This window comes from Ranitomeya variabilis, chromosome 1, assembly GCF_051348905.1.
Source record: "Ranitomeya variabilis isolate aRanVar5 chromosome 1, aRanVar5.hap1, whole genome shotgun sequence".
NCBI classification, from domain to species: Eukaryota; Metazoa; Chordata; class Amphibia; order Anura; family Dendrobatidae; genus Ranitomeya; species Ranitomeya variabilis.
The window spans coordinates 218732536-218754846 of NC_135232.1; positions in this window are offsets into that span (position 1 = coordinate 218732536).

Below are 22311 nucleotides of genomic sequence, written 5' to 3' on the forward strand. Positions count from 1 at the left end.
TCAGGAGGATAATTCTTGGGTGACTGCCTCTGATGTTCATGCCTCCGATCTGGTCCGTGCCTTTCATAGGGCTCATCCTGATCGCCCTGGTGGTTCTGGTGAGGGTTCGGTGCCCCCTCCTTGAGGGGGGGGGTACTGTTGTGAAATTGGATTTTGGGCTCCCCCGGTGGCCACTGGTGGAATTGAACTGGTGTGCATCATCCCCTCTGTTCACCTGTTTCCATCAGGATGTGGGAGTCGCTATTTAACCTTGCTCCTCTGTCACTTCCATGCCGGTCAACATTGTAATCAGAAGCCTTTCTGTGCATGTTCCTGCTGCTAGACAACTCCCAGCTAAGTTGGACTTTAGTCCTCGTTTGTTTTTGCATTTTGTTCCAGTTCACTGCTGTAGTTTCGTTTCTGTGTCTGGAAAGCTCTTGTGATCTGAAATTGCCACTCTGATGTTATGAGTTAATACTAGAGTCTTAAAGTAATTTCAGGATGGTATTTTGATAGGGTTTTCAGCTGACCATGAAAGTGCCCTTTCTGTCTTCCTGCTATCTAGTAAGCGGACCTCAATTTTGCTAAACCTATTTTCATACTACGTTTGTCATTTCATCTAAAATCACCGCCAATATATGTGGGGGCCTCTGTCTGCCTATCGGGGAAACTTCTCTAGAGGTGAGCCAGGACTATATTTTCCTCTGCCAGGATTAGTTAGTCCTCCGGCCGGCGCTGGGCGTCTAGGGATAAAAAACGTAGGCAACGCTACCCGGCTACTGTTAGTTGTGCGGCAGGTTTAGTTCATGGTCAGTTTAGTTTCCATCCTTCCAAGAGCTAGTACTTATGTTTGCTGGGCTATGTTCTCTTGCCATTGAGAACCATAACAGTAGCCCTTCAGAAGAGAATGGCCCTTGACTGCCTGTTAGCAATTGAAGGGGCACTTGTGCTGTTATAGGTGAGGAGTGCTGCTCCTAGATTGAAGATGCACATGATTCAATAAAGAAACATGGATAAAGTAAAGGAGCTGCAGAAAAAAGCTAGATATATATCCAAGGAGGGATGGAATCTCTTTTTCTGGATGGGGTCCGTAGAAGAGCTGTTCTTAGCGCGAAACGGCTGTCGTCAACCCCTGCACACTCCTATCACCCCTGAGCCATGAAGATGTTTTTCTACATGCCTGAATAAAGGTATTTCTAACTCCAGGATCGGTGAGTGCTGCCGCGTTTGTTCTGTGACTTGTATGCGATAACTATGTAATTGTCGGATGCTGTTGAGACATATAGTAATATACAGTCCAGATCAAAAATATAAATGCAACCAATATTGGGAAATCCTTGTACAACATCAATGTATATACATATTAGCTCCATATGTAGTAAAACTTTTCAAATATTCCCCACATTGGTAGGATTCATATTGTTTGATCTCTAGTATATTATTGGGCAATGCACTTCAATGGAAGAGAGGTTGTTGGATCGCACCCATTAGCTGCTACTTGTGATGTCACGGAATGTGATGGGACTGTTGATTCCACCCCTATAAGATGCGTCATATGATGTCATGGAATGTTATGATTGTTGGCTCCGCCCATATTAGCTCTTATTTGTCATTTCACGAAATGTTTTGGTTGTTATATTTGCCCCCATAAGCTAATACTTGTGATGTCACTGAATGAGGATGGTAGCCCTTCAGAAGAGAATGGCTCTTGACAGCCTGTTAGTAATTGAAGGGGCACTTGTGCTGTTATAGGAGAGAAATGCTGCTCCTAGATTGAAGATGCACATGATTCAATAGAGAAACATGGATAAAGTAAAGGAGCTGCAGCAAAAGGCTAGAGATATATCCAAGGAAGGATGGAATCTCTTTTTCTGGATGGGGTCTATCAGAGTTGGGTTAAACAATTTACACTCAACTTTGAAAATCCCATAGTGGTAGTGATAGGATTGATTGTATTGAGCTTAATTGCATGGAAATTATTAATGTTATGTGATTCTCATTGCAGGAAATTAATTATACATTGGAGCCACTGGAAGACACAGGCAGAAGAGGGACCCTTTGCAGCCCAATAACTCATCATAACGCACAATTTCTTCTGCTTTGAAGGTGGAAATGGGTCCCCTTACTTTTTGGCCAATGTGTAGTTACACAAGTTGCACCAATAACATGTCCGCCCCTGTCCACCCTTAAATGGAACTATAGAATGGATGACACTACAGCTGCAGAGGTGACCGTCTGATAGCCTAGCTCGACTACCCACCTCTCCTGAAGACCCTTCCAACTTTTTGAGACTTGGGTGGAGGACATCATCTCTGAAAATAGGGTCCCACAGCTGCACCCCATCAGTTTGAGTAGCACTCTTAGATGAGTAAATAGCCTCAGAGAAGAAGAGGGTGCGCAACCCCTCACTATGTCACTGAGGATTTTAGCATTCTCCCGTGATTACTCCGGAGTGTTTCTTGTGGTGGGATGCAGGTCTGGACAGCTGTCGACATCCTATTAGATAGATAAGAATTAATATATGTGTGTTTATGCATCATTGGGAATCTGTCACCACCGAGACATATATAACCTATTAATATGGGCTTACAGGTAATAGAAATGTTAAGCTTGTCCTACCTGTATGCCTCATATTAATGGTTTTGTTGTGGAGAAATGTTATATTCTGTCTTTATGCTAATGATCAGAACAATAACTCATCATAAAGCACAATTTCATATGCTTTGAAGATGGAAATGGGTCCCCTTACTTCTTGGCCAATGTGCAGTTGCACAATTCCACCAATAACATGTTTGCCTCTGTCCACCCCTGAATGTAACCATAGGAAAGATGACACTACAGCTAAAAAGGTGACCGTCTGATAGCATAGCTCGACTACCCACCTCTCCTAAAGACCCTTCCAGCTTTTTGAGACTTGGGTGGAGGACATCATCTCTGAAAATAGGGTCCCACAGCTGCACCCCATCAGTTTGAGTAGCACTCTTAGATGAGTAAATAGCCTCAGAGAAGAAGAGGGTGCGCAACCCCTCACTGTTGTGAATTTACCTTTTGGCTCCCTCTAGTGACTACTAGTGTTTTTACTCTGGGTATGTCTATCATCCCTTGTTTGCTCACCTGGGTCGTTAGGTCAGGGGTGTTGCTATATTAGCTCCCTGGACCTTCAGTTCAATGCCTGGCAACGTTGATATCAGAGCTAATCTGTAGTGCTCTTGTCTACTGATCCTGGTTCCTGCTTGATTAAGCTAAGTCTGCTTTCTTGCTTTTTGCTATTGTTTTGGTTTTGTATTTTTGTCCAGCTTGTTCATAATCTGTATCCTATCCTTGCTGGAAGCTCTAGGAAGGCTGGAGTTCTCCCCCCGGGCCGTTAGACGGTTCGGGGGTTCTTGAATCTCCAGTGTGGATTTTTGTTAGGGTTTTTGTTGACCATATAAGTTATCTTACTACATTCTGCTATTAGCGATTGGGCCTCTCTTTGCTAAACCTAGTTCATCTCTGTGTTTGTCATTTCCTCTTACCTCACCGTTATTATTTGTGGGGGGCTTGTATCCAACTTTTGGGGTCTATTCTCTGGAGGCAAGAGAGGTCTTTGTTTTCCTCTTCTAGGGGTAGTTAGTCCTCCGGCTGGCGCGAGACATCTAGCGACCAACGTAGGCATGTTCCCCGGCTACTTCTAGTGTTGGCGTTAGGAGTAGATATATGGTCAACCCAGTTACCACTGCCCTATGAGTTGGTTTTTTGTACTTCGCAGACTTGCTGATATCTCTGAGACCCTCGCCATTGGGGTCATAGCACCTCACTATGTCACTGAGGATTTTAGCATTCTCCCGTGATTACTCCGGACTGTTTCTTGTGGTGGGATGCAGGTCTGGACAGCTGTCGTCATCCTATTAGATAGATAAGAATTAATATATGTGTGTTTATGCCTCATTGGGAATCTGTCACCCCCCGAGACATATATAACCTATTAATATGGGCATACAGGTAATAGAAATGTTAAGCTTGTCCTACCTGTATGCCTCATATTAATGGTTTTGTTGTGGAGAAATGTTATATTCGGTCTTTATGCTAATGATCAGACCAATAACTCATCATAAATGCTTTGAAGGTGGAAATGGGTCCCCTTACTTCTTGGCCAATGTGCAGTTGCACAATTCCACCAATAACATGTCTGCCTCTGTCCACCCCTGAATGTAACCATAGGAAAGATGACACTACAGCTACAAAGGTGACCGTCTGATAGCCTAGCTCGACAACCCACCTCTCCTGAAGACCATTCCAGCTTTTTGAGACTTGGGTGGAGGACATCATCTATGAAAATAGGGTCCCACAGCTGCACCCCATCAGTTTGAGTAGCACTCTTAGATGAGTAAATAGCCTCAGAGAAGAAGAGGGTGCGCAACCCCTCACTATGACACTGAGGATTTTAGCATTCTCCCGTGATTACTCCGGACTGTTTCTTGTGGTGGGATGCAGGTCTGGACAGCTGTCGTCATCCTATTAGATAGATAAGAATTAATATATGTGTGTTTATGCCTCATTGGGAATCTGTCACCCCCCGAGATGATCAGACCAATAACTCATCATAAATGCTTTGAAGGTGGAAATGGGTCCCCTGTTATGATCTAGTGGCCTAAGAGCAGCATGGGACGTACTCTGGAGAAGGTGGTACCTATACTGACCGCTGACCCTGAACCTAACACTGCAACTAGAAGTAGCCGTGGAATGTACCTAGCGCTCCCTAGACATCTCGACACAGCCGGAGGACTAATTACCTCTAGAGATAGAAAAGGGAAAACTATCTTGCCTCAGAGAAAATCCCCAAAGAACAGGCAGCCCCCCACAAATATTGACTGTGAGAGGAGAGGGAAAAAACATACACAGACTGAAATGAGAATTTAGCAAAGGAGGCCACTTCTAGCTAAATAGAAAGGACAGGACAGAGTACTATGCGGTCAGTATTAAAAACTAGAAAATATCCACCACAGACAATACAAAAACTCCACAGCTAACTAAAGATATGGAGGGTATATCTGCCTCTCCAGAGATACCAGCTTGGCTAAAAAAAATCCTAATACAGACCAAGCTGGACAAGACAAAACATAGAAAGGAACTGAGCAATAAGACCACAACATGTGGACAGCAAATCAAGGCCAGAACTTATCTTTGATGAAAAGAACTGCAAAGCAGAAGGAACCAGGCAGGGATGTGAATCCTCCAGGAACAATGGACAACTGGCACTGACTAAAGGGTGAAGCAAGACTAAATAGCCCCGTCCAAATTGCAAAAGGTGAAAACACCTGATAAATGCTGTGATTCAGAGACAGCAGCGCTACCACTTACAACCACCGGAGGGAGCCCAAGAGCAGAATTCACAACAGTACCCCCCTCTTGAGGAGGGGTCACCGAACCCTCACCAGAGCCCCCAGGCCGATCCGGACGAGCCAAATGAAAGGCACGAACCAAATCATCAGCATGAACATCGGAGGCAACAACCCAAGAATTATCCTCCTGGCCATAACCCTTCCATTTGACAAGATACTGAAGCCTCCGCCTCGAAAAGCGAGAATCCAAAATCTTCTCAACCACATACTCCAACTTCCCATCAATCAACACCGGGGGAGGAGGATCAACAGAGGGAACAACGGGCACCACATATTTCCGCAACAAAGATCTATGAAAAACATTATGGATGGAAAAAGAGGCTGGAAGGGCCAAACGAAAAGACACTGGATTGATAATCTCAGAAATCCTATAAGGGCCAATAAACCGAGGCTTAAACTTAGGGGAAGAAACCTTCATAGGGACATCACGGGAAGACAACCAGACCAAATCCCCAACCCGAAGCCGGGAACCAACACAGCGACGACGGTTAGCAAAACGCTGAGCCCCCTCCTGAGACAACACCAAATTGTCAACAACATGAGCCCAAATTTGCTGCAACCTGTCAACCACAGATTCCACCCCAGGACAATCAGAAGGCTCAACCTGCCCTGAAGAAAAACGAGGATGAAAACCAGAGTTACAAAAGAAGGGTGAAACCAAGGTAGCAGAACTAGCCCGATTATTAAGGGCAAACTCGGCCAATGGCAAGAAAGCCACCCAATCATCCTGATCAGCAGACACAAAGCATCTCAAATAAGTTTCCAAAGTCTGATTAGTTCGCTCGGTTTGGCCATTTGTCTGAGGATGAAATGCGGAAGAAAAAGACAAATCAATGCCCAGCCTAGCACAAAAGGCCCGCCAAAACCTAGAAACAAACTGGGAACCTCTATCGGACACAATGTTCCCCGGAATGCCATGCAAATGAACCACATGCTGAAAAAACAACGGAACCAAATCAGAAGAGGAAGGCAACTTAGGCAAAGGCACCAAATGAACCATCTTAGAAAACCGGTCACAAACCACCCAGATAACTGACATCCTCTGGGAAACCGGAAGATCCGAAATAAAATCCATAGAAATATGTGTCCAAGGTCTCTCAGGGACCGGCAAAGGCAAAAGCAACCCACTAACGCGGGAACAGCAAGGTTTGGCCCGCGCACAAGTCCCACAGGACTGCACAAAAGAACGCACATCCCGTGACAAAGAAGGCCACCAAAAGGACCTACCAACCAAATCTCTGGTACCAAAAATCCCAGGATGACCGGCCAACACAGAACAATGAACCTCCGAAATCACTTTACTAGTCCATCTGTCAGGAACAAACAATTTCCCCACTGGACAGCGGTCAGGTTTATCAGCCTGAAATTTCTGAAGAACCCGTCGTAAATCAGGGGAGATGGCAGAAAGAATCACCCCTTCCTTCAGAATACCGACCGGCTCAAGGACCCCAGGAGAATCAGGCAAAAAGCTCCTAGAAAGGGCATCAGCCTTAACATTCTTAGAACCCGGAAGATACGAGACCATAAAATCAAAACGGGAGAAAAACAGGGACCATCGGGCCTGTCTAGGATTCAGCCGTTTGGCAGACTCGAGATAAATCAGATTCTTATGATCGGTCAAGACCACAATACGGTGCTTGGCCCCCTCAAGCCAATGTCGCCACTCCTCAAATGCCCACTTCATAGCCAACAACTCACGATTGCCGACATCATAATTGCGTTCCGTAGGCAAAAACTTTCGAGAAAAGAAGGCACACGGTTTCATCAAGGAACCATCAGAATTCCTCTGAGACAAAACGGCCCCTGCCCCAATCTCAGAAGCGTCAACCTCAACCTGAAAAGGAAGAGAAACATCCGGCTGACGCAACACAGGGGCAGAAGTAAATCGGCGTTTAAGCTCCTGAAAGGCAGAAACAGCCGCAGAGGACCAATTAGTAACATCAGCGCCTTTCTTTGTCAAATCGGTCAGGGGTTTAACCACACTGGAGAAGTTGGCAATGAAACGGCGATAAAAATTAGCAAAGCCCAAAAATTTCTGAAGGCTCTTCACAGATGTGGGCTGGATCCAATCATGAATGGCCTGAACCTTAACCGGATCCATTTCTATAGATGAGGGAGAAAAAATGAAGCCCAAGAAAGAAATCTTCTGTACTCCAAAGAGGCACTTAGACCCCTTCACAAACAAGGCATTATCACGAAGGATCTGAAATACCATCCTGACTTGTTTCACATGAGACTCCCAATTATCTGAAAAAATCAAAATATCATCCAAATATACAATCATGAATTTATCAAGATAATTCCGAAATATATCATACATGAAGGACTGAAACACAGATGGAGCATTAGAGAGTCCGAATGGCATCACAAGGTATTCAAAATGGCCTTCGGGCGTATTAAACGCAGTTTTCCATTCGTCCCCCTGCTTAATACGAACCAGATTATATGCCCCTCGAAGGTCAATCTTAGTAAACCAACTAGCCCCCTTAATCCTAGCAAACAGATCAGAAAGCAAAGGCAAAGGATATTGAAATTTGACCGTGATCTTGTTCAAGAGGCGATAATCAATACAGGGTCTCAAGGAGCCATCTTTTTTGGCAACAAAGAAAAAACCTGCTCCCAATGGTGAAGAAGATGGCCGAATATGCCCCTTCTCCAAGGACTCCTTCACATAGCTCCGCATGGCGGTATGTTCTGGCACAGACAGGTTGAAAAGTCGGCCTTTAGGGAACTTACAGCCTGGAATCAAGTCAATAGCACAATCACAGTCCCAATGCGGTGGAAGGGAACTGGACTTGGGCTCATCGAATACATCCTGGAAATCTGACAAAAACTCAGGAATTTCAGAAGAGGGGGAGGAGGCAATTGACATCACAGGAACGTCACCATGAACCCCCGGACAACCCCAACTAGTCACAGACATAGATTTCCAATCTAATACCGGATTATGCACCTGTAACCATGGGAAACCCAGCACAATAGCATCATGCAAATTATGCAACACCAAAAAACGACAATCTTCCTGATGGGCTGGCGCCATGCACATGGTCAGCTGTGTCCAAAACTGAGGTTTATTTTTAGCCAACGGTGTAGCATCAATGCCCCTCAAAGGAATAGGACTCTGCAAAGGCTGCAAAGGGAAACCACAACGTCTGGCAAATTCTAAGTCCATTAAATTTAGAGCGGCGTCTGAATCCACAAATGCCATGACTAGTGTTGAGCATTCCGATACCGCAAGTATCGGGTATCGGCCGATACTTGCGGGTATCCGAATTCCGATACCGAGATCCGATACTTTTGTGGTATCGGGTATCAGTATCGAAACAACATTAATGTGTAAAAGAAAGAATTAAAATAAAAAATATTGCTATACTCACCTCTCCGACGCAGCCTGGACCTCACCGAGGGAACCGGCAGCGTTCTTTGCTTAAAATGCGCGCATTTATTTTAAAATTACGTCACGGCTTGTGATTGGTTGCGTGCCGCCCATGTGACCGCGACGCGACCAATCACAGCAAGCCGTGACGTAATTTCAGGTGCTCAATGCAGAATTAGGCATACAGGACCTGAAATTACGTAATGTTAAAATGCACGCGTTTCCTGCCTCCCGTGACGTCACGGCTTGTGATTGGTCGCGTCGCCCATGTGACCGCGACGCGACCAATCACAAGCCGGATCGTAATTTTAAAATCCTGAATGCCTAGAATTAGGCATTGAGGACCTGAAAATTACGTCACGGCTTGCTGTGATTGGTCGCGTCGCGGCCACATGGGCGGCACGCGACCAATCACAAGCCGTGACGTCACGGAAGGCAGTAAACGCGCGCATTTTAAGCAAAGAACGCTGCCGGTTCCCTCGGTGAGGTCCAGGCTGCGTCGGAGAGGTGAGTATAGCAATATTTTTTATTTTAATTCTTTCTTTTACACATTAATATGGATCCCAGGGCCTGAAGGAGAGTTTCCTCTCCTTCAGACCCTGGGAACCATCAGGGATACCGTCCGATACTTGAGTCCCATTGACTTGTATTGGTATCGGGTATTGGTATCGGATTAGATCCGATACTTTGCCGGTATCGGCCGATACTTTCTGATACCGATACTTTCAAGTATCGGACGGTATCGCTCAACACTAGCCATGACAGAAAATGACGATAATGAGCAGATCAGGGTCACAGATAACAGAAATTTAGGTTGTACAGTACTGATGGTAACAGAACTAGCGATTCTCTTGGTACGCTTAGGGCAATCAGAAATAACATGAGCAGAATCGCCGCAATAAAAACACAACCTATTCTGACGTCTGAATCCTTGTCGTTCAGCTCTAGACACAATCCTATCACACTGCATAGGCTCAGGACTCCGCTCGGAAGACAATGCCATAGTGTGCACAACTCTGCGCTCGCGCAAGCGCCGATCAATCTGAATGGCCAGAGACATAGAATCATTCAGACCAGCAGGCGTAATCTTTAACGGATTCAGAAAGACCCTTTCTGAAGATTGCCGCCAAGGCATCCTCATTCCATTTAGTCAGAACAGACCATTTTCTAAACTTCTGGCAATATGATTCTGCCGCTTCTTGACCCTGAGACAGGGTCAACAAGGTCTTCTCAGCATGATCCACAGAATTAGGTTCGTCATACAATAACCCAAGCGCCTGAAAAAAGGTGTCTACATTAAGCAACGCCGGATTCCCAGGTTCCAGGGCAAATGCCCAATCCTGGGGGTCACCACGCAGCAGAGATATAATAATTTTAACCTGCTGGATGGGATCACCAGAGGAACGGGGTTTCAGAGCAAAAAAACAGTTTACAGTTGTTTTTAAAGCTCAGAAATTTGGACCTATCCCCAAAAAACAAATCAGGAGTTGGAATTCTAGGCTCTAAAACTGGAGTCTGAACGATATAATCGGAAATACCCTGTACTCTAGCAGCAAGTTGGTCCACACGAGAAACCAGTCCCTGAACATCCATACCAGCGCCGAACTCTGGAGCCACCCAGAGACAAAGAGGGAAGAGAAAAAAAAAACACAACAGACTACAGAAAAAAAAAATGGCTCAGCACTTTCCTTCCCTTCTTCTGAGATGCGGTTAACTCATTGTTGGCCAGTTGTACTGTTATGATCTGGTGGCCTAAGAGCAGCATGGGACGTACTGTGAAGGAAGAAATTAAGAAAGAATCTCCATTTTGTGCTTTTCGACTCCATTTTGTTGTTTTGATATAAATTTTGTTAGTAGGCTAAACTTTACCGCTGTTATGAGACCTTGATTGTTGCAACTTGGACAGAACATGAGACTGAGGGTATGAAACCTTGATGAGACCTTGATTGTTGCAACTTGGACAGAACATGAGACTGAGGGTATATTGTTCTACGAGACATTGACACACAGATTGTTCCTGTATTCTTATAGGCTAAAAACCGTGAACGTGTTTTTATGCTGATTGGTTGAAGTATAATTTTTTATGATTATAAAAAATGATATACAATAAACGGGGGCTAGAGATCAGCTCGATCCCCCATACAGAGACACACGTCTCCGTCTGGTCATTTTCAGTTGCCGGCAACGCCCTGTAAATTGATTTGGAAATCACTGAGTTAACCGTGAAGGATTAATTTAAATCCTCCCTCAACAGTTGGTGCCGAAACCCGGGATCCAAGCAGGAACGCTTCTGCCCCCCCGGAGGACAACAAGACAAAGGACCCTCGGACCGGACGCAAGCACTGGAAAATTGGGACTGATCATCCCCCACAACAACCACGGTAAGTTGGCAGTTATACTGTTCAGACTGACCGTTTGGTGTGGTTTTCCTGTGTTTGTTGCTGCAAAGAGGATCTGAGGTTTGTCCCCGAAGGTGGGATGATTCTTGGGTGGAATCATATAGAGGTGTAGTTCCGTTGGAAGCCCAGTGCTTGAACCGTACCTCATAAGGGACGGACACTCCGGATTGACCAGTGATGTAATTCTCTTTACAGTCAAAATACCCTGAATTCCTGATCACTGTTAGAATCAGGCGCGGTGAGGTGATCGAAGATTGGGTAGGATACGTAACTCAGGAATACATAGATATATGTGTATTTCCAGGGGTGTCCGGAGGGTTTAGTCTGAGACGCCCTCCTTTCGCTGAGTACCGCAATTTTGGGTTGTCCCAGTGGGGGACAGGTGAAAACCCCAGTGGAATAGGCTACACAGCTGCTCTGGTATCTATACACGACTAAAGTAAGGGTATTTCGCTTTAAAGGAGAATCATGTTTCCATTATGGAAGAAAAAGAAGAATTTGAATCTGTGTGAAGGAACTGATACTATTAGTCTCATGATTCAAAGACGGGGAAAGAAATCTGTCAGGAATGCGGGAAAAATATTCTCAATCATGGGTTTTCCTAAGGGCGGGAGGCTACAGCCTACGTTATGGGATGAAGGTATCAGAAAGAACAAGGGAAGGTTAACTGATAATGGTTTGCTTAAAGATGCTGAGGAATTCTGTGGTCTGGCACATGAATTGCGTGATGAAGACTATGTGGAAGTGGAAGAGGAATTGAATTCTAGTTGTTTTTGTTATCGTTACGTTGAAAAAGGAAAGTTGTCTACTACTATGATAAAGACTGAGAAAGTGGCTGAATGTTTTGTGGTGCAGGAAGGAATTGAGAAAGTCATTGAGAGTAATGTGCTAGAAAGACAAATAATTAAAAATAATAATCTGAAACAGGGGGGCTCTCTGTTAGATTATATGGTCCCATCTCAGGGAATCAAGCCTCTTCTCCCGACGGTAAGCTCCGTGCCCCTTAATCCCAAAGCACCAATATATACTGGGTTACCAAAACTTGGTGTGCCTCCACCCTATGATCTGGCTGGGTGGATTTGTGATGTATGCGGAGTTACTAATTCTCAGTGGAGAGAGGTCTGTTACAATTGTGGAGCAAGAAGACCCGGAGTTGTAGCCCTCACCTTTCCCTTGCTAAACGCTGACGGCACCTATTATCAGCCACCGCCAGCACAAGCTCCTGTTATGCTTAGTATTGCTAGCGGTTATGAGTATCCACCCCCTCCTACCTTAGTTACTCGGTCAGAGACGGGATACACAGAGGAGATAGAAGATTTCCAGGAAATGTATTCTAATGTTATTCCTGGATCCCACTGTCATGATGTGCTCTTTAGGATAGGGACAGGGGATCTCACAAAACAACATGTTGGGGCCATAGTAAATGCCGCAAATAATCAACTCCACCATGCTGGAGGACTGGCTGCAGTGATTTCACAGAAAGGTGGACCCATGATACAGGAAGAATCTAATATATATATACAAACCTATGGCCAGGTAGAAACAGGACAGGTCGCAGCGACCAGAGCAGGACAGCTTCCGTGTCAATATGTAATACATGCAGTGGGACCACGGTATAATTCTAGCAACATTCCCAAGTCCCAACAGTTGCTTACCGAGGCTGTCCAGAACGCAATCCTGTATGCCTCCTCCGTTCCTCCCGGTACGATGCCTCAACGTACAATGGCCATACCATTAATCTCTGCCGGTATCTTCCAATATCCCAGGAAGGATGCCGCCATGGTTATAGTATCAGCAATAGAGCGCTGTTTACAGGAAAACCCCATAAAATTGGAGGAGGTCCGACTTGTCCTTGATAGCCGCCTAACGGCCCATCAGGCAATACAAACTCTAACTGTAACAGAGCCTCCTTCCCCGCTTTCGCAGCAGATGCCTCTTGTGCCCGTATTACCGCCTCCTTCTCCCGCCCCCGAGTCAGTAATATCGGAGTTTGAAGAAGATGATGTGAAAACTACTTCTGACAGGCCAAAGTATACCCCCTTTTCTCCATCGCAGATAGACACCCTTTGTAACCGATTACCCGATCCAGAAACCTCCCCCATGGCCTTCTATAGACAAATAGCAGCGAATCGAGAGATTTATTCCACTCCCCGGAGAGATTTGTTACACTTACTCCAAGTGAAGGCTGGAGAGGGGTATTTTCCAATTATCGAGGGTGGCATAATGTATAATGTGAACCTGGATGGGGGAACATATGAGAGTGGTATTGATTTCTGTAATGCTTTAAAAGTTTGGGCACAAGATAGATTAGCGGACCAAGCTACCTCCCTCACAGATGTCACACAGGACAAGGGGGAGACTGCCGAGAAGTTTTATGGGCGTCTTATGGTAGTGTTTAAAGATTTGGGATTCTCATTGTATAATAAAGCCCATTCGCACCTTTTTGTGGCAGCTTTAATGTCCGGCCTTAAATCTGAATTGAAAGAGGCGATAATGTCGGTCAGACCCGATATTGAGACTTCCACTCCGGATGATGCATTAAAAGTAATTAAAAGTTTTCAAAAGAATTTAGCACGTTCTGCATCAACAGGAAAATCAAGGGTTAAACCTGTAGCTGCAGCAGTTTCAGCTCCAATTCTAGCCCCCACCCCAGATACAAGAATGCAGCTGGCTCCTTATCAGTGGCCTGCCCAACAGCAAACTCCAATTCCAGCCCTCCCACCTTATACGAATTCAGTCCCCTACTCAAATATTTCTTTTAACCCTATGTCTGGAGGTATCGCTCCCCAGCCCCGCCGCACCAGTTCTTATCTGCAGTGTTGGCGTTGTGGCCGGCCCGGTCACTTTCAGAGAAATTGTCACACCCCTGATGACAGATGTTACCCTCAAGTTCCCCCTTCCAGTCACAACCTGAATACAGGGAACCCCAGAGGATGCCCCAATTACAGACAGCCTCAAAATCTTGATAATCGCCCATACTGAAGGGGTGGCCAACCAGAGTCTGCTATCACAATGTCCTTCACCAAACCTGGGGCATGCTCATCTGTCACGCTTCCTGTTGGGGACACCCTTGTTAAGTTCATGGTAGACACTGGGGCGGCCAACTCTATAATCAGGTCATCAGATGTACCTACGGATATCCCTATTCAATTCTCAGACCAAGAGCTTGTTTTAATTGGAGTAGATGGCAGGCCCAATAAACATACTCTTACAAAACCCATCCCTGTGGGACCTTTCCCTGAAGTTACTGCTCAGTTCGTAATCTCTCCTACATGTCCGGTAAATTTACTGGGGGCAGATTTGTTATCACAGTTCCGCTCCAGAATACAATTCCAAGATGATGGTCAGATGGTCCTCACATTATATAACCCTTATGCAGATGAACACCATGAGGAGATCTGTATCCTACATGCCCTTCCCACAGTGATGATGGCCCTGATAAGCCCAGATCCACCCCCAATAATGCCTGAGGACCAGCGACTCACCCCATATCTCTCAGAGATACCACCCAAACTTTGGTCAAAAGGGCCAGATGATATAGGGAAAATGCCTGTAGAACCAGTAAAAGTGTTTCTTAAACCTGGAGCCCCTTTTCCCAAAGTCCATCAATACCCTTTGAAACATGATCAGGTGCAGGGCCTCAAGGGGCAAATACAAACATTTCTTGATAATGGTGCCCTGGTACCCTGTGTTTCCCCATGTAACACGCCCTTGTTTCCTGTTAAGAAAAAGACTCCACCCGGCCAATCCCCTGTGTACCGGCTGGTACAAGACCTAAGGGCAGTTAATGCAGTCACTGTTCCAGAAACTCCGGTGGTGCCTAATCCACATACTCTTTTGTCCCAGGTACCTCAGGATGCTGCTTGGTTCACAGTCATCGACCTTGCCAATGCCTTCTTCAGTATTCCATTACACCCAGATTGCCAGTTTCTGTTTGCATTCACATATCAGGGACGACAATTAACGTGGACAGTTATGCCACAAGGTGCCCAAAACAGTCCCAATCAGTTCACAAAAAACATGGGCGAGTGTCTTTTACCCTGGCAATTAAATCATCCCTATGTCACGCTGCTTCAGTATGTGGATGATCTTTTGTTGTGTGCACGATCGGAGCAGGAAGCCATTGTGGCCACTGTTAGTCTTCTCAAGTATCTGGCAGATCTGAACTGTCGGGTTTCGGCCTCGAAACTTCAGTTCTGCCTTGGTCAGGTGATATTTTTGGGTCACTGTCTCCTTCAGGGTGTCAGACACCTCACAGAAGAAAGAAAAATAGCTGTCAGCTCCCTTCCCTTTCCGAAAGATGAGACTGAACTCCAGCGTTTTCTTGGACTATGTACTTATTGTCGTCAGTGGATACCAGACGCATCTCGCATAATGCAACCTCTCTACAATGCCTTAAAAGACGGTATGATGAACTACAAGGAGAGATCACCGGTTTGTATGGAAAACCTTCATCGTGCTTTCTCTGAATTAAAGCGGCTTATTGCTTCCGCCCCTGCCTTGGGCATCCCGGATTATACTCGACCGTTCCATTTGTATGTGTCTGAGAATGAAGGACATGCAGCAGGGGTACTCACACAGTCACATGGCAATAGACAACGGCCAGTGGGCTATTATTCGGCCCGCCTTGACCCTGTGGCCCGGGCATCACCAAGTTGCATGAGGGCAGTTCACGCCACTCACTCGTTGCTTGACAAGACTGCAGATATAATTCTTGGACATGAGACGCACATTTTTGCCCCGCATGATATTGCGGCAATACTGACACTCCAACAGCCAAGACATCTGACTGTACAACGACACTTGCGGCTGCAGTGTTCACTCCTTTTGCCTGACTATGTCAAGTTGCATCGCTGTACTACAATTAACCCCGCTACTTTACTGCCGGTCCCCAAGAAGGATGGCAGTGATGAGGATTACCTCCAACATGACTGTTCCCAACTCCTGACTGAAGAGACAGCTACTCCGCCAAATGTTAGTGAGAATCCACTCCCAAATCCTGATCTGGTGTTATACACGGATGGTTCAAGATATGCTGATGAGTTTGGCAGATTCCACACCGGATACGCTGTTACTACGGAAGATACTGTAGTGCACGCAGCTGCACTCCCGCCCTCACAGTCAGCACAAGAAGCAGAACTTCAGGCTCTGTCTACTGCATGTGTTCTGGCCAAAGACAGGCGGGCTAATATATACACGGACTCACAGTATGCATTTGGTATTGCTCATGATTTCGGAGCCCTATGGGCCAATCGAGGGTTTATTACTACCGCTGGGACTCCAGTGAAGAATGCTGAAGCTGTTAAAACCCTCATGGACTCAATCAGATTACCTACTCAGGTGGCCATTATCAAAGTTAAGGCGCACGGTCCTAGGAACAGTCCGGAGACTGTTGGTAATGCTTTTGCGGATATGCAAGCAAAAGCTGCTGCTCTCCTACCCGTTGAACCGACTATATCAGCTATGGTGACCACACGCTCTCAGCGTAAACAGTTACAAGAAACACTGACTCTACAGGAACCTGATGATCCACGACAGACTGAGGTTTTCTGCCGGACCCCACGAGACCGCTTAATGACGATGCAGAGAATGTCCCCAAAGGAAGAAGTGAAGCAGTGGAAGGCTGATGGAGCACGTATGGACAATGGTCTCTGGAAAAAGGACCAACTTGTGTGTCTCCCTAAGCGGATGTACCCTGCTATTGCCTCGTGGGCACATGGGCCCACACATCGAGGAAAAAACCAGGCCCTAGCCCTGGTACAAAAATTCTACTGGGCTCCAGGTATTTCTACAGTCCTGACAGCACTCAACAGTGCATGTAATATCTGTCAGACCTGCAATCCTGGTCAACTTCAACGTGTACCCCAGAAGCACCTTGCTAAACCCGACTATCCTTTCCAAAGGCTCCAAGTGGACCACATCACGTTGCCTAAGTCTGGAAGGTATGAATATTGTCTGGTGGTTGTCGATATGTTCTCCAGTTGGCCTGAAGCATTCCCCGTTACCAACATGACTGCAAAAACTACAGCAAAAAAACTGGTGATGGAAGTTATATGCAGATATGGTGTTCCAGAAGTCGTCGAACGTGACCAAGGCCCGGCCTTTTCTTCTTGTGTGTATCAGGAGGTTCTGACAATGCTTGGATCCACTGTAGCCCTCCATACTCCGTATCATCCACAATCTAGTGGGAAAGTTGAGAGGTTGAATGGCACACTGAAGGGACAATTGACCAAAATGATGCAGGAGACTACGGCTCCATGGCCAGAGCTCCTACCCATTGTACTGTACCACATTCGTACTACCCCTATTGCAAAACATGGCCTGTCCCCATATGAGATATTGTTTGGTGCTAGGCCCCCAGTTGCAAATTTCCAGCCTCAGCAGTTATCAGAGGAAACTGACCGTGCTGTTCAATATGTTATTCAGCTTAGTAAAAATCTTGCTAACACCCATGCTTTAGTTTCTTCTTCCCTTCCAGATTCAGCAGAAACGGACACTTGTCACAACTTGAAGCCTGGTGATTTTGTGGTCGTGAAAAGGCATGTCAGAAAACACGGACTAGAACCCTTGTATGACGGTCCCTACCAAGTCCTCCTCATCACTCCTACATCAGTGAAGCTGGAAGGAAGGCCGACGTGGATCCACGCATCGCACTGCAAGCTGGTCAAACGGACTAGTAGCAAATAAGAGAACATAATGTTTTGGTTTTTCACATTTTCTATAATAATATTGGTAACTGCATGGGACAGCCTAAATTCCCCAACATCCTTGAACAATAAGTTTGTACAACATCATGAAAGATTACTGAGAGATTTGTTGGATAATTCCCAGTCTCTGGCAGATTGCTGGATTTGCACACATTCACCAGTGTCGGCCACAAGTATCCCTTTTTTGGCTATCCCCGTCCCACCTGAGGAGTTATTTGCTTGGACTAATTGTTCTGATACATTCGCTAACAATGCCACAAATAATGTTAAATTATGGAATACTACTGTTGGTATACCTATTGTGGGATGGGTTGGGTACCCCTGGTGGCAAGGTAACCTTTCAGGAAGCGATACACACCTTCAATATCTGGCCTATGAAGGAGGGGTTTGGGTACCTAAGAATAAGACTAGTCTAACCAATCTAGGGCAAGTTCCAACATATGGTTTACAAATTAGTTTTGATGTGACCTCATACTCTACTGATGCTTTCAAACCAATACTGTTAGAAAGAATGATACATAATACGTCATGGAAATTTTCTAGTCTGTTTTTACAAGGTTCTAAAGATATCTGCGCTAGTATTCCTGGCAATATACCTTGTAATGAGTCCTCTGGATATGTGCCAGGAACCCCCACTTGTGGGAATCCTAATGTAGGTTATTGTAGTCCTCTAGGACAGTCTCCACCTTGGTGCATGCTCCAGAATGTTTCAGCCTTCATAGACTTAGTTCATAGATTGGTACTGCAACATTCAGCCTTATGGGATTTACCTGTTGATATGTTCGGTGTGTGGAGACAATGCTTATAAATGGTTGCCAGTAGGGGTGAAGGGTACTTGTACTCTAGGTCGATTGACCCCTGCTACCTTTGTTCTCTCAAGTAAACAGTTGGATACACAGACTATACCCAAACATACATTGTACAAAAGAGCTGCAGATAACTCACCCCGCCCTTCGGGGAGACCACATGTAGTACAGATGGGTATAACCAATAAAATTGTCAGTTCTATTTTCATTTACCCTATGATTACACAAATGTGGGATAAATTGGTTAGGGCCACAGATTATCTAGATGATCAAATTTGGGATATATTGGATATACTTAATACTACTGTTGCTGTCCAAAACCAACTTATTATAGTCACTAATCAACACACTGTAGTACTGGATTACTTAACAGCAGCACAGGGTGGTATGTGTCAGGTTATTGGACCTGCCTGTTGTCATTATATAGATCCCAATAGTACTATGAAGTTAAAGTTAAAGTTAGAGGACATTCAGAGACTCAGAGATCAATATAATAAAGACAATGACCGTAATAAGGACAGTTGGTGGGCAAACACTTTTTCCTTTCTTAATCCAACCAATTGGTTTAAGGGATTTGGGGGCTGGATAGCTGGAATCTTGCAAAGTTTGTTACATATCGCTGCCTTTATCCTTGTCATGTATGCAATACTAAAATTTATTTTTTGGTGTATTCCTGTATACATTAGGAAATTCTGCGCTAAGACAACTAATGGTGAAACCAAAGGCTCTGCCACCCCAGCTCTTCTCTACACCGATTTCGCAAAGCTACCTGATGAAGATGTTGAAGCCAAGTGTATGGCTACCTTCAAAAAACCTCCTCCACCGTCATCAAAAATTGTTATCCGTAAATTGTAGTATACGGGGGGGACGGGTGCGCCATAACAGCCATGGCTGGTAACATGGCACCAGTCATGTGAAGACCGTACCCCTCGAGCTTATAGCTCGGGATAGTACCTCTGATGCTGCATACTAGTTCACAAAATTTATCTAGGGGGGAATGTGAAGGAAGAAATTAAGAAAGAATCTCCATTTTGTGCTTTTTGACTCCATTTTGTTGTTTTGATATAAATTTTGTTAGTAGGCTAAACTTTACCGCTGTTATGAGACCTTGATTGTTGCAACTTGGACAGAACATGAGACTGAGGGTATGAAACCTTGATGAGACCTTGATTGTTGCAACTTGGACAGAACATGAGACTGAGGGTATATTGTTCTACGAGACATTGACACACAGATTGTTCCTGTATTCTTATAGGCTAAAAACCGTGAACGTGTTTTTATGCTGATTGGTTGAAGTATAATTTTTTATGATTATAAAAAATGATATACAATAAACGGGGGCTAGAGATCAGCTCGATCCCCCATACAGAGACACACGTCTCCGTCTGGTCATTTTCAGTTGCCGGCAACGCCCTGTAAATTGATTTGGAAATCACTGAGTTAACCGTGAAGGATTAATTTAAATCCTCCCTCAACAGTACTCTGGAGAAGGTGGTACCTATACTGACTGCTGACCCTGAACCTAACACCGCAACTAGAAGTAGCCGTGGAATGTACCTAGCGCTCCCTAAACATCTCGACACAGCCGGAGGACTAATTACCCCTAGAGATAGAAAAGGGAAAACTATCTTGCCTCAGAGAAAAAGCCCCAAAGAACAGGCAGCCCCCCACAAATATTGACTGTGAGAGGAGAGGGAAAAAACATACACAGACTGAAATGAGAATTTAGCAAAGGAGGCCACTTCTAGCTAAATAGAAAGGACAGGACAGAGTACTATGCGGTCAGTATTAAAAACTAGAAAATATCCACCACAGACAATACAAAAACTCCACAGCTAACTAAAGATATGGAGGGTATATCTGCCTCTCCAGAGATACCAGCTTGGCTAAAAATATCCTAATACAGACCAAGCTGGACAAGACAAAACATAGAAAGGAACTGAGCAATAAGACCACAACATGTGGACAGCAAATCAAGGCCAGAACTTATCTTTGATGAAAAGAACTGCAAAGCGGAAGGAACCAGGCAGGGATGTGAATCCTTCAGGAACAATGGACAACTGGCACGGACTAAAGGGTGAAGCAAGACTAAATAGCCCCATCCAAATTGCAAAAGGTGAAAACACCTGATAAATGCTGTGATTCAGAGACAGCAGCGCTACCACTTACAACCACCGGAGGGAGCCCAAGAGTAGAATTCACAACAGTCCCCTTACTTCTTGGCCAATATGCAGTTGCCTCATATTAATGGTTTTGTTGATAGATAAGAATTAATATATGTGTGTTTATGCCTCATTGGGAATCTGTCACCCCCGAGACATATATAACCTATTAATGTGGGCATACAGGTAATAGAAATGTTAAGCTTGTCCTGCCTGTATGCCTCATATTAATGGTTTTGTTGTGGAGAAATGTTATATTCTGTCTTTATGCTAATGATCAGACCAATAACTCATCATAAAGCACAATTTCATATGCTTTGAAGGTGGAAATGGGTCCCCTTACTTCTTGGCCAATGTGCAGTTGCACAATTCCACCAATAACATGTCTGCCTCTGTCCACCCCTGAATGTAACCATAGGAAAGATGACTCTACAGCTACAAAGGTGACCGTCTGATAGCCTAGCTCAACTACCCACCTCTCCTGAACACCCTTCCAGCTTTTGGAGACTTGGGTGGAGGACATCATCTCTGAAAATAGTATCTTGAGGTGTTTTTTGGTGGGTAATAAATTTTTTTCCTGTTTTCCAATGATGATGGGAATAGCGGTTGCACTGAGTATGTGGCACGCTGTTTTGGGAGTTGAGTTCCTTATAGTTTTGGTTACCTGACTGTGGAACTTCCCATCTGAGGGAAAAAAAACCAAAACATCATATCTGAAAATAGGGGCCCACAGCTACACCCCATCAGTTTGACTAGCACTCTTAGATGAGTAAATATCCTCAGAGAAGAAGAGGGTGCGCAACCCCTCACTATGCCACTGAGGATTTTAGCATTCTCCTGTGATTACTCCGGAGTGTTTCTTGTGGTGGGATGCATGTCTGGACACAGCTATCGACATCCTATTAGATAGATAAGAATTAATATATGTGTGTTTATGCCTCATTGGGAATCTGTCACCCCCGAGACATATATAACCTATTAATATGGGCATACAGGTAATAGAAGAAATGTTAAGCTTGTCCTACCTGTATGCCTCATACTAATGGTTTTGTTGTGGAGAAATGTTATATTCTGTCTTTATGCTAATGATCAGACCCTTAACTCATCATAAAGCACAATTTCATATGCTTTGAAGGTGGAAATGGGTCCCCTTACTTCTTGGCCAATGTGCAGTTGCACAATTCCACCAATAACATGTCTGCCTCTGTCCACCCCTGAATGTAACCATAGGAAAGATGACACTACAGCTACAAAGGTGACCGTCTGATAGCCTAGCTCGACTACCCACCTCTACTGAAGACCCTTCCAGCTTTTTGAGACTTGGGTGGAGGACATCATCTCTGAAAATACGGTCCCACAGCTGCACCCCATCAGTTTGAGTAGCACTCTTAGATGAGTAAATAGCCTCAGAGAAGAAGAGGGTGCGCAACCCCTCACAATGTCACTGCGGATTTTAGCATTCTCCCGTGATTACCCCGGACTGTTTCTTGTGGTGGGATGC